Source organism: Mustela nigripes, chromosome 2 (assembly GCF_022355385.1).
Source record: "Mustela nigripes isolate SB6536 chromosome 2, MUSNIG.SB6536, whole genome shotgun sequence".
Taxonomy (NCBI): Eukaryota; Metazoa; Chordata; class Mammalia; order Carnivora; family Mustelidae; genus Mustela; species Mustela nigripes.
In genome coordinates this window covers 128,583,626-128,593,021 of record NC_081558.1, presented here as the reverse complement: position 1 = coordinate 128,593,021, position 9,396 = coordinate 128,583,626, and positions in this window count along the sequence as shown.

Genomic DNA, 9,396 nt, shown 5'->3' with positions numbered 1-9,396 from the left:
ATTCACTTCTCCGCCAGTCCTACCTTTCAGAAGGTGGTTGTTTTTCTGTTTCCAGAATTGCTGTTCTTCTTCTCTTCGATCTGCTGATGGATTTGCAGGTGTTTGCAATCTTTAGATAAGCTATCTAGCTGATCTCCTGCTAGCTGAAGTAGTCTCAGCCTGCTACTTCTCCGCCATCCTGACTCCTCCCACCTGATGTCACTTTTTATTTATTTATTTATTTATTTATTTATTTTTTAAGATTTTATTTATTTATTTGACAGAGAGAAATCACAAATAGACGGAGAGGCAGGCAGAGAGAGAGAGAGGGAAACAGGCTCCCCGCTGAGCAGAGAGCCTGATGCGGGACTCGATCCCAGGACCCTGAGATCATGACCTGAGCCGAAGGCAGCAGCTTAACCCACTGAGCCACCCAGGCGCCCAGATGTCACTTTTTAATGAGAGCAATTTTCATCCTTTTTTCCTTTACTTATTTAAATTGCAGGGAGTGTCACATAAGAAATAATCCATATCTTTCAAGGTTGTTTTGACATTAACAGCATTTTCCTGCAGTTATTTTAACATTGTTCAATGTCTTTACTTGATAAATGCCATATCCTTTCCTGTTTAACAGTTCATGATTCACTGAAGTCTTTAAAATGAAATAGGAAGAAAGAGACTACCAAAATTGAGAATGTTAAGATTGACAGGTGTGCCAAGAAAGCAAGTCACAGGTGGACCTAGAAGTCAACCAAAGTCAGTGAATCCTAAAAAATGCTAACATCAAACTGAACTGCTTTCTGATGTTACCATCTATACTGGAAAGTAAGCAGGTAAATTCATACTAATTTTATTTTTAGTAAATAGTAAATAATAGTAAGGAATAATAAATAGATATACATAGTAATTGTATAATTGTTCCATATATATAAGATTTAAAAGGAAAATAATCTCATTTCATCCCTCTACGTTGTCAGTCCTACTGTGAAAAGGTGCATGTTCTGATTATGTTATTCACTTATTCTGGCACTTATCTTGATATTTCTAGATAATTTTATGCAACTTTTTTCTTATTATCAATTAGAGGTGAACATTTAGCTTTCTTACCACCAAGACAATACACTTCTATCTCTGTTTTCTCCTTAGTTATATCACATTTTTTGATTGAATCAGTAATTACTTTCATGATGTGTTATCCACATAGTTTACCATGATTCTTTTTCCTTGTATCCAATGTTGCAAGGTTTTGGTTTTGAGCTAATATGACTTCATTTTTTCACCTACAAAGTTTCCAAACACCAATTCTTCTATCTATTAACTCTATCATATTTTAAATATACTTTTGTTTGTCTGATTTGCCCCAAAATCAGACTTTCTATTTTCTGGAAGCTTTTTATAGCTTTATTCCTCAATCTTCCTGCTTCACACTCTTCTTCCTATTTATCACATTCTTGTACTAGATACAGTCTTCAAGGAGCTTATAAAGACAAGGTACTGGACATATTAAAACTCTTTTTTAATTGAAGTTAATATACAGTGTAAAATTAGTTTCAGCTGTATAATCTAGTGATTCAGCATTTGCATAGAACACCCAGTGTTCATCATCAGTTCACTCCTTAATCCCCATCACCTTTTTCACCCATCCTGCCACTGATCTTCCCTCTGGTAACCATCAGTTTGTTCTCTATAGTTAACAGTCTCTTTCTTGGATTGTCTCTACTTTTTGATCTGTATTTTATTTTTTGATTTCACTTAGTGTTAGCCTCTCTAACTCCATCCATATTGTTGCAAATAGCAAAATTTTGTTCTTTTCTATGGCTGAGAAATATTTCATTGTATATACATACTCCACATCTTCATCAGTCAATTGACAATTGGGATATTTCCATAATTTGGCTATTGTACATAGTGCTGCTATAAACACAAGGGTTCACAAATCCCTTTGAATTAGTACTTTTTGTGTTCTTTGGGTAAATAGTGCAGTTGCTGGATCATACAGTAGTTCTGTTTTTAACTGAGGAGCCTCTGTACTCTTTTCCAGAGTGGCCAAACCAGTTTACATTCCTACCTTACAGTGCAAGGATGTTCCCCTTTCTCCACATCCTCAACAACACCTGTTTCTTGTGTTGTTGATTTTAAGCCATTCTGCCAGGTGTAAGGTGATTTCAAATAGTTTTGAAACTATTTGAAAGTTTTGGTTTATATTTTGCTTATAATAAGCAATGAGCATCTTTTTATGTGCCTGTTAGAATCTATGTCTTTGTTGGGAAAATATCCATTCATGTCTCCTGCCCTTTTTTTTAAAAAAAAAGATTTTTATTTATTTATTTGACAGAGAGAGATCAAGTAAGCAGAGAGGCAGGCGGAGAGAGAGGAAAGGAAGCAGGATCCCTGCTGAGCAGAGAGCCCAATGTGGGGCTCGATCCCAGGGCCCCGGGATAATGACCTGAGCCTAAGGCAGAGGGTTAACCCACTGAGCCACCCAGGCACCCCAGCTCCTGCCCATTTTTAATTGGATTTGTTTTCTGAATGTAGAGTTTTACAAAAATTCTTTATATATTTTGGATACTAACCTTTTGTTGGGTATGTCATTTGCAAATATCTCCTCCCATATGTTGCCTTATAGTTTTGTTGATTGTTATCTTCATGGTGCAAAAGCTTTGAACTCACAACTATGTGGTCAGTTAATCCTTGACAAAACAGGAAAGGACATGCAATGGGAAAAAGACAGTCTCTTCAATAAATGGTATTGTGAAAACTGGACACCAATATCCAAAAGAATAAACTGGACCACTTTCATACACCATACAGAAAAATAAATTCAAAATGGATTAAAGACCTAGATGTGAGACATGAAACCATTAAAATCCTAGGGGAGAATGTAGGCAGTAAATTCTTTGACACCAGCCATGGTAACTTCTTGCTAGATATGTCTCCTGAGGCAAGGAAAACAAAAGCAAACATGAACTATTGGGACTTCATCAAAATAAAAGAATCAACAAAACTAAAAGGGAATATTAATCTTTTAATAATTTACAAGAAAATACCTTTATTATAATTTCATATCTGATCTATTGACTAGCTTTATATATATATATCTGTTGGACAAATGCTTCCTCATCATTCTGTATATTCTAGCAACTAGTATTATTTGGAAGACAACTGATACTATGATTTGTATTTCTTGGTATTCCTAAGGTCTATGTCTTTTCCTAAGTTTTACTCTTCTCAATATTAGGCTTATGCCTACAAACTGAATGTTCCTATCCTCCTGTTCTGGGAAATTTTTTCATGACTTCTTTGATAATTCCCTCCATCTATTGTCCATTTTCACTTCATCGTCCACAGATTTTTATCTATTTCAAGTTTCCTTTAATCTTTCATTACTTGCTGTCTGGACCTTTGTCCTAGAGTATTTTGTTCTTTGACTATATTCTATTCAGAGAATACTGTTCTTTTCTGCATGGTTATAATATATACAATATTTTTATCTAAAGATATTCTTTACAGTGTTTTTGCTGATTTAATTTTCACATATGCTCTGAATTACCAGTGTTTCTCCAGACACCTTTATTTGTCTACTTTTTCTGATGTTTCCACTAGAAATTTCCTCAAGTAAAATAAAATCCATGCTGTCCCTTCAAAAGGTAACAGAGTCATTAAGAAAAAACTTGGAAAGCTTATTTTAATTAGAAGGTTTGTTTATTATTTGTCTTTACTCTAGGGTGACTGAACAGGGGACCTGACATTTTTATTGGGTGATCGCAAGATCTTGGGTCTGGGATAGTCCAGTTTTTCAAATAGATACCATAAATTTCTGATTAGGAGAATATTTTGGGATCAAATGACTTGGATAAGAAGAATTGGGGTGCCAAACACTCTTATAATCCCCTAGATTTGTACCTTTTGACACACTGATACTCTTCATTCAACTTAAACCTTCTTATTTAATTTCATGTATCTGATCCCTTTTACCAATCCATTTTTGGTCTCAGAATCAATGATGATTTTTATTTCAAACACTTTCCTTTGAACTATATGCATTAAAATACCTTCCTCTTAGTGGGATTTTAAGAGTATGAATAAATGTGTGTTCTCATGCCATATTTAGCTAAATGCTCTTACTAGATACACATTTGGTATTTATTAATCTCTTCTTTAAGAAATCCATTATTGATAACTATTTGAATTACAAAAAACCTCATTCTCTTTTTCCTAAATATTTTCTTTTTGTCAGGTTATTTTTTAAAAGGAAACTCAATGGTTACTTGAATTTTTAATGCAATTTATAAAAGAAATTATCCTTAAACATTGAATTTCCTTTTTAAAGAAAAAACTCTATTAAGACACATATGCAATATAATCAACCATTTAAAGTGTACTCTTACTTTAGTTTATTCAGTGTTGTGCTACTATAACACCCCAAAAGGAAACCCTGTATACATGAACAATTATTCCCCATATCCTTCCTTCCTCCCAGTTCTAGACAACCAACAACTTATTTTTATTCTCTATGGTTACAAACTTGGGCCTTTCATTTAAATGGAATAATACAATATGTGGTATTTTGTGATTGGTTTGGTTTCAGATAGCATAATTTTTCTTTACTCACTTCCTTGAGATATGATATATAACATTGCATTAGTTTTAAGATATATAGTGTGAAGACTTGATAAAGCACATCTGATCACTAGGATAGTTAAGTAACACTTTCATCAACTCACATAATTTCCTATTTTGCATACACAGTGAGAATATTTAAGATTTACCTTCTTGTGATGGCTCAGTCAGTTGAGCATCTGGCTCTTGATTTTGGCTCTGGTCATGGGATCAAGCCTCACATCCGGCTCTGTGCTCAATGCAGAGTCTACATTCCCTTCTCCCTCAATTCTCTCTGAAATAAAAGCTTTAAAGAAAAGATTTACTTTCTTGACAACATTGTGTTATATACTTGAAACATGTTAATCTAGTCACCATGCTACACATTACATTATCAGAATTTACTCATCTTATAATTTGAAGTTTATATCCATTGGCCAATATTTTACCATTTCTGACTTTAATTTTCAATATATAATTTTGCACATTATAATAATTTGTACATATTCCAGAATGTGAGATACTTAGATACAAACAGCTGGAATTGTTACTCCTTCAAGGCATTCATGATATTTAAGTATAAAATTTATATTAAAAATAGGAATATATGATATTAAATAACTTGAAAGTTGTACTTTTCTCTTACATGTTACTGGTAATTTTTTTAAAGATTTTATTTACTTATTTGACAAACAGAGATCACAAGTAGGCAGAGTGGCAGGCAGAGAGAGAGAGCAGGAAGTAGGCTCCCAGAGAGCCTGATGCGGGGCTCAATCCCAGGACCCTGGGACAATGACCCAAGCCAAAGGCAGAGGCTTAACCCACTGAGCCACCCAGGTGCCTGTAAACTTTTGAAGAATAATTGTATTCCTGTAGGTGTTTGCATATCAGAATAGTTTTAAATGACAACACATTTCTCCATTAAGTCTCCAAAAGAAAAACAGTCTTCTTTTGGCATACAAAAAATCACTTGTATTTTCAATAACAGAGGTTATTGGCTAATCATATCATTGAAACATATTGATGTCAAATATTTTCTAAAAGTACAATTCTGTATGAAAATTATATTAGGAGAAATTCTATTATATGTACAGTTTTTGTCATAATAGAACAACTACACTCAGTGGGACCAGTGATTTGCATGTTCTGAAGCCATTCAAATATTTGAATTTTTCAGTGAGCATGCATTCATGGAGTTTAAGTTTCCAGTCTAAGATGGCAACACAGGAAGACCATGAATTCAACTTTTTAAAGGACTATACCACATTATAGCTATTTATATAATAATACCTTCTGAAGTAGAACAGAAAGGGACAACTAAACAGTTTCTGCACAACTAAAGAGGGAATAACAAAAAATAATGCAAGAGAAATGATAACAAAAGGAACTCTAGTGCTATGGAATGGCAGTAGAGAGGAAAAGTATTGAGGAACCCACCATAGATTCCCCTGTTTTTGGAAACAGAAAAAAGAAAAAAACTAGAACTATACCAAGAAATGCAAAGAGCTATAAGAACACTCTCCAGGTAACAAAGAGTGGAAAAGAAGTCAATTTATGTTCCACCCCACCTTAAAAGACTAGACTAGAGTAGGGTCCAGACACCAGTACCAGCAGATCTTGTCCTCACTGTGAGCTGGCAGCCATTATAAGCCCAGAGTCCTCAAGTCCATACCATCCTTTGTTGTGCTGGAGCAGAGAAAATGAGTTTTTTTCTTTTGTATTATGTCTACAATTTTTAAAAATTTTGTTTTTATAATTTGTCTTTGCTTCCATTAATGTCCTTGTTTTTCATTCTTTTTTGTACTTTTCTTACCACCTTTTTTCTTATTATTTTCTTCTTATAGGAAATAAGCCACATTTTAAAAGAGTAACATAAAGACACAGTCCTTGCCAGCCTCTAAAGGTAAGAAAGGATGTCTACATATAGTGACACACAAGAATATTCCAGCCTATTTAAAAGGAGTCCTTCTAACTAATCCACAGGAACAAACACAGAAAGTCAAGAAAAATGGAGAGACCAAGAAATGTGCTCCAAAAAAAGGACCAGAAAAAAAAAAAAGAAACCCTCAGGAAAAAAGGAAATGGAACAGAAATAAGCAATATGCCAATAAAGAAGTGAAAGTAATGATTATCAAGATGCTGGAAAGGAGAGCAGAAGAACTTAGTGATACCTCCAATAAAGAGAAACTCTAATGAAGAACCAGATTTGAAGAATATAATAATTGAAATGAAAAACACAGTAGAGATAATAAACAGGAGATTAGCAGATTCAGAAGAATGTGACAACAATCTAAAGACAGGATAATGGGAGGTACACAAGCTGAACAGCAAAAAGAATTCTAAAAAATGGGGGTAAGCCAGGGATCTCCTGGACAACATTAAGTGAATAAACACTCACATTGTAGGGGTCCCAGCAGAAGAAGAGAGAGAGAAAGGGGTAGAAAATTTATTTTAAGAAATACCTGAAAATGTCACTAACCTTCAGGTCCAAGAAGCACAGAGAGTTCTAAACAAGATGAACCCAAGGAGATCCACACCATATCACATCAAAGACAAAAAGAATTGTAAAAGCAGCAAGAGAGAAGCAAAAAGTTCCCTACATGGGAAAATGTATAAGGATATCATCTGATTTTTCAGCAGAAACTTTGAATGAATTATGCCATTCCCTTGTGGCTTACAAAGTGTGGAAAGGAAAAATAAAGATTTTTCTACTTGGCAAGGTTATACTTCACAGCTGAGGAAGAAATAAAAACATTTTCAAGAGAAACAAAAGCTAAAGGAGTTTATCATCACTAAACAAGCCTGAGAAGAAATGTTAAAAGGACTCCTTCCAGTCAAACAAAATAATGACCATCTATAGACATAACAAAATTTTGAATATAAAGATGCAAAAAATGAGAGACTATATATAAGATGTGGAGGAGGGAGTAAAGTTTTCTTCTAAAATGTGTTTGAACTGGAGTTGGAGGAAGATGGCAGAGGAATAGCGACCCTAATTTTATCGAGTCCCTGGAATTCGGGTGGATAGCTATAAAATAATTCTGAACCCTGTGAACTAAAACAAAGATCTAAGAAAAGAATTGCTGCAATTCTACAAATAGAAATGTGACCACTTTTTGCAAGGTAGGAGGAGTGGAGAAGTGAATCCAAGGCAATGTATGGGAAGAGAAGCACTGGGGGGAAGGAGCCTTCATAAGCCAGCTACTGGAAAGTGATATAATAGCAGAGTGCAAAATTGGAATTATTTGAGAAATCTGCTTCAGTGAGGGACATTCCTGCCTTAAAGGCACTCTGGTGGCAAAGTGGGGTAGAATCCTAGGTGGGACACTGTGGCTTCAAGATCCCTGGGGTCACAGAAAGAATGGGGGTGCCAGAGTACAGCTGTGTTCCTAAGCATTGGAGTGGAGAAGCCAGTGACCTGAGAAGCAGGCTTTCAGCTCAGTGTCACCATAAACCCTGAACAATGGCACCGTCAGGCAACCACTCTCCTAGCAAGGGCCCAGCAATCAGTCAACACTGGGTGAGACACCCCCTCTTTTCCCTGGGAGAATAGATGTGGGTAGATGCTATAGGAACCTGCAGGGTTTAGAGACTCAAGCTGCTGGGTTGTGCACCACAGGAGTCTGAAAAGTTTGGAGACTTGAAATGGGATCACATGCCCAAGAAAAAAATGCTTGGTGACAGGCTAGGTGTACACAGAGTGTAGACGGAAACCAGGGAGAAAAAAAATTATTGACTGTTTTTCCCTGAGGGCACACTGAAGAGTCAGGGCCATGATATTTCAGCTCTGGGGCTGGATAATTCAGTGCCACCACTTTTATTTTCATCCTCTAAAGCTGCATGGAAAGCCTTCAGGGAACAAAAGCCTTATAAAGCAATCCAGAACTGGAGTCACTTACACTGAGTCAAAGCTCCAGGGAAGGGCCATGTAACTCCACCTTGGGCGAAGACACCTGAGAAAAAGGACAGCTGTTCCCTCCCCAGAAGACAAGCAGGAACATCTGGTAAATACCAAGTTTACCAATTACACAGAACTGAAATACTCCAGTATTAGAAGAAAATAGTATCTAGAATTTAAAGGTTGTTGTTTTTTTTTTTTCCCCTCAAGTTTCTTGAGCCTTTAAGTTGAAAAGGAAAAAAAAAATTAAGTTGACAAACTATGCCTTTTTCCCCTATTTTTTCCATTTACATTGTATATATATATGTATATTTTTCCCCTTCATTTTTGGCCTCCTTTCATTGTATTCAGTTGTGTTTTGAGATATATATATATATATATATATACATATATATATATATGATGTATGTAATGTGTATATATACACATATGTATGTATATCTATTATATATATGTGTATATATAATATATATGTGTTTATATACATAATATGTATAATATATATACATACATCATACATACAACACATATATGTGTGTGTGTGTGTATATATTTTTTTTCTTTCTTTACAATTTTGGGTTCTAGTTTCTTCCAACAGATCAAAATATACCCAGGACCTAGTTTGTTACCCTGTTCTAATTTGTTTAGTCTATACCTTCTGGGGTCTGGTTGATATATTTGTATTCTGCTTTCTTATTCATGTATAAATGGACAAAATGGTAAGATGGAAAAAATCACATTAGAAAAAAGAACAGGAGGCACTATTAACTGCCAGAGACTTAACAACTATGGGTATTAGTAAAATGTCAGGGCTAGAATTCAGAAAAGCAATTACAAAGATACTAGCTGGGCTTGAAAAAAACATAGAAGACACCAGACAATCACTTTCTGGAGAAATAAAAGAAATAAAATCTAATCAG